The 4569-nt window shown below is 50.6% G+C and overlaps 1 pseudogene; it reads left to right on the forward strand.

Annotated features, from left to right (window-relative positions):
* The first annotated feature begins 1796 nt into the window (after positions 1-1796).
* LOC102417400 lies at positions 1797-2801 on the forward strand (annotated as a pseudogene).
* Positions 2802-4569: the final 1768 nt, after the last annotated feature.

Below are 4569 nucleotides of genomic sequence, written 5' to 3' on the forward strand. Positions count from 1 at the left end.
CGCAGCTGTTGGGTCTGATGCCCGGCTAAGCAGAGGCACTCTGTGCTGCAGGCCAGGAAAGCGTCCCTGCTGCTCTTCCAGAGGGCAAGCCTTCCAAGGTGGGATGTTTTCAGAGAAGAAAACTTCGAGGTTCATGGTTTCTTTATATTGTGACCGTTCACCCCTAAGGTACAAGCATAGAACTGATATAATCCCCCTTTCTTTTGAAATATAAAATGGTAACTTGATCAGTGTTGCTTTACTGCTATGAAGAAATAAATTCACAGAAGGAATCATTTGCTATCACTGATAAGGTCAAATACAGGATGCAATTGGAAGAGTAACAACCAAAGGTGGGATTTGAAACATTTGGACAAGAAAAAGCGTAGTCTGGGATCAATATGATGAAGCCTCTCGGCAAGGCATATTTCACTTAGGATCCCGATGAAGCATCTAACTAATGAATGCTCTGCAGCATGCGCATCTCCTCTGATCCTGCCGGTGGAGGGGCAGCGTTTCCTTCCCGCAGCCTCACGCTGTCTTGCCCTGTGTTCCCAGCTCCAGTACAAAGAGCAGAGCTACAGGGCAACCCCAGTCAGCATGACGCCAGAGATAGAGAGAGTGAGGCGGAACCAGGAGCAGCTGAGCACGGCAAGTTGTCTCTGTTTTCTCTTATTGTATCACACATTACACATTCTTATTCATCACAGCACTATCTGAAAACCTTTGAACCCTCTGCATTGTGATGGTCCTTTTCACAGGCGCACATGGGAGGGCATGAACTGGAGCCCTCCCACGGGCGTGTAGGAAATTTGGGATTGTTTTACTATAATTTAGACATTTCTGTTTATTTAAAAAATCTTCAATAAGCACACCAATGTGCTAGACATTATCCTGGCCACTGGTACGTAGAGATGGATGAGACCCAGTTCCTGTCCTCATGGACCTCGTGATTCAGTTGGTAGATCTCTAAAACTACATCTAGGCAAGGACCTGGGGAGTTGGGGGTCTGCTGTCAACGGAGAGAAAAATGATCGACTGGAGTAGGTCAAAAGAAGACCTGGGGTCCTAAGACATACTGTCATGGCAGGAAACCTTATAAATAAAGTGGAAAAATGATTTGACCAGTCAGTAATCTATTGCTAATAAAGCAATGATAATGAACACTTATGAGGTACCTCTAATATGGACCCTGTGCTACAGGCCTTATGTGACCCCATAAAGTGATACAGTTTATTTCTCTGGTTTGCAGGAGTGGGAAATTGAGTCTGGGAGGTCAGAGAACATGCCGGGGACCCACAATTTATAAGGGCAGGGCTGAGATTTTAAACCAGGATTCCTGGGATTTAGAAATCCTTTCAAAGGTGCTACCCTCAATAGTTATTTTTCCTGTTTCTTGACCCTTTTAATGGAACTTTTACCAATATAAACAATAGCCTTCTTCTTCCAAATAGATAATTTTAAAAGACTTTACAATTTCAGTGAGTTCTCCCAGGTGGAGGACAAAATCAGGGTGAACATTGCTTTGTTCTTATAAGCGCCTTGGAGGATGGCGGGAATGAGAGATCTTTAGCTTCTTCCCATTTCTTTATCCTAATTTATTCATTTATCCAGTAGATACTTAGTAAGCCCCTGATACATGCTCAGTATTATGCTAGCCATCAGCTGTAAGAAAACAAAATCATCTTGTCTTCAAACTCACAAATATTCCAGAATAATAAAAATAATAAAAGGAACGAGGAGGAGAGAGGGAGGAAGAGGTGGTGTTAGAGAAGGCGGAGAAGGGGAGGAGGTGGGATGGAGAGAAGAAGGGAAGCATGGAGCTCCTCTGGGTACTGCCCAGCCCCCTGTCAGCCAGGGCTGGACCCCCACAGGATGAGACCTGTGTGGGACCAACAATCAACGCTACGCCTGTGAGAGAGGACACTGCTGTGGACAGTCTCAGCGCTGCACCTACTACTACGAACTCTGGTGTTGTGTTCTGGCTGGTGTGGACCATCATCACCATCCTGGGCTGCTGCTGTGCTGGCCACCACTGCCGGCCAAGCACCCAGGCACCGCCTACCGGCCCAGCAGTGGGAACATGAAATCAACCTGATCTCCTACCAAGAAGCCCACAGTTAGCGCTGCCATTTTGTTTCATGCCTTCCAGCTCCGGCAGCAGCAGCTGCCCGTACAGTGTGGCTCTGTGGGCAGCAGTCCCCAGGCACCAATCCCACCAGGGGCCAGAGGGACATAGAGCAACCCTTTGTCTGGGCCCAGCAGAAGCAGCACGTGACCCCCCAGCATCATCGCTGACCCTGAGCCCTCCAACACAGACACGCCAGCCAACCCACAGCCACCAAAGCCCCTGGAACGGAGCCCAGTGGCTCTGTCTCTGCCCTGGGAACTGGCCCCTGGGGCCTTGCTGGACACGGATTCCGAATGTAAGGAGGAGCTGCTGAAAGATTATACCTGCGAGCAGGACGGCCCCCTTCCCAACAGCAAGGACAAGACGCCTGGCAGACATCGCCACTTCGTGGGTGACTTGGGCATTGAGGTGTGTGTGTGTGCAACAGGGGCCACCACAGTGATGACCTCAAAGAGCTGAACACTCATGGCTGATGCTCTGGATGGAGCCCTGGACTTTTACCACCGCTGCCACGTGTGGCCCCTGGAGACGAGGAGGGAGGGCTCGGCCAGCCTTCCAAGGAGCAGGCCTGAGATCCTGGGCACCCCCCCCTGCCAAGGCCACCCTCATGCCTGCTCCTGAATACCACCAATGAGCAGGACTCCCCAGACTCCCAGCGCAGCAGCTCCCCCAGCGAGAGCAGGCCCTGTCTGTACCGGAGAACTTGGCAAAGCAACCAGGGCAGGGGAGAAGCAAGAGAGAAGCATAGGTGACTTGCAGAGAAAGTGGTATAGCTACTCGTTTATTCCCCCCCTTTTACCTTTTTTGGCCCCTCCACTCGCATTTTCCTACATCTTCGGATCCCTTTCCCCTCACAGAAGCACAGTGTTGTGGAGGGCTGAGAAGTTGGTTCTGAGATTCATTCCTCATTCCCCACCATCATTTCCATTTTCCCCCTTTCAAGTCAGACAGACCTCACTAGCTGCTTTGGTCGGAGAGATGTGTGTTTCCGAAGCCCCCAAGGAAGGGGGCTTGAGACTGTGCCCTGAGGTGATGCTTAGTGAAGGAGGGGATGTTGGCTCTGGTGTTAGTGTAAGTAAGAGACCTTCGCTGTGTCTCAGCCCGGAGAGGCGGCAGGTCTCAGCCCTGGATGAAGAAGGAAGCCCGCAGAGACAGGTTGTCACCCCCTGCCAGTGTGTGCAGAGCTGGACTTGGGCTAGCCCTGTGGGAGGGTGAGGGCTGACGGGCAGTTGTGTGGCAGGTGGGGAGGGGCTTGTTGCACTTCCAAATTCCAGGTGACAACATCGATGCATCGCTGTGCATCCCTGAGGGGCCCTGCCCAGGAGGCTCTGGCTGGCTGCAGGCTGGTTCAGGTGCACAAGATTATACTGCCTTCTCGGGTTTTTCTGAAAGAAAAAGTGAGCTAAACAATAACTGTACCAGTAGGCAGGCAATAATTGTGTTTGGAAAGGGAAGTCTGCGGTTCTTGCCCAAGTTGGCCTTCAAAGAGCCTGGCTGCAGTTGAGGAGGAGATGTTTTGTGTACGGGCTGGCCTGGGTGGACTCTCTCTTTGGAGCTTCTGTGGGTGCACAGGAGGGAGCCGCGGCAGTGGAAAGAGTACAGCGTTCTGCATCTCTGCCCCTTGGTCTGTACCAACAGGTGGCTGGGGCTCTCCTCCATCCCAAGGACAGTCTGCCGGCCTTCATGTCGCTGTTCTGTCTGAACAAATGCAGAGGCAACCCCGTAGCCTGGCTCACATGCAGGATTTTTTTTTTATTCTGAATAAATTTCTCTCTCTCTCTCTCTCTCTCTCTCTCTCTCTCTCTCTCTCTCCCCTCCCTCTCTCTCTCTCTCTCTTTCTCTCTCCCTACCTCCCTCTTTTTTTCTCTTTCTCTCTCCCTCCCTCTTTCTTTTTCCCCTCCCCTCCCTCCCTCCCTCCCTCCCTCCCTCCCTCCCTCCCTCCCTTCTTTCCTTCCTTCTTTCCTTTCTTTCTTTCAAACTGACCCTTTGGGGAAAAATGCCTTGGTTATCTGTGATTTTCATGCTCCCCGTCCCTGTGAGTGGGGTAACTGATCGCTGTAGCCTATGTAAAGAGTCTGAGTGGCTGGCGGGGGGTGGGGGGGTGAAGGTGGCCTCCAGAAGGACCACATGATCCTGGTTACTGTAGTTTGGCTTCAGATAACCAGCTGAGCTTTGATAGGGATAATCTGAATGAGGAAAGCAAGCAGCCGAAACTAACATTCCCTGCCCAGCCCTGTTCCTATGAAGAGGTTGGTTCTCCCCCCACTCTTGACCAATGATATTCAGACGAGGCATTGACATTATATTAAAAAGGAAGAAATATATATGTATACAAAAATGGATAAATCTAGGGCTGTGAGGTGAATGAGTGTGTTCAGAGTCCACAAAACCAAAATCCATGTTGAACAAAGTGCAGTCCGTACACAGTGACTTTTTGGATAATCTGTGTGTGTCTGTTT

This window comes from Myotis lucifugus, unplaced genomic scaffold (assembly GCF_000147115.1).
Source record: "Myotis lucifugus unplaced genomic scaffold, Myoluc2.0 scaffold_11299, whole genome shotgun sequence".
Classification (NCBI taxonomy): Eukaryota; Metazoa; Chordata; class Mammalia; order Chiroptera; family Vespertilionidae; genus Myotis; species Myotis lucifugus.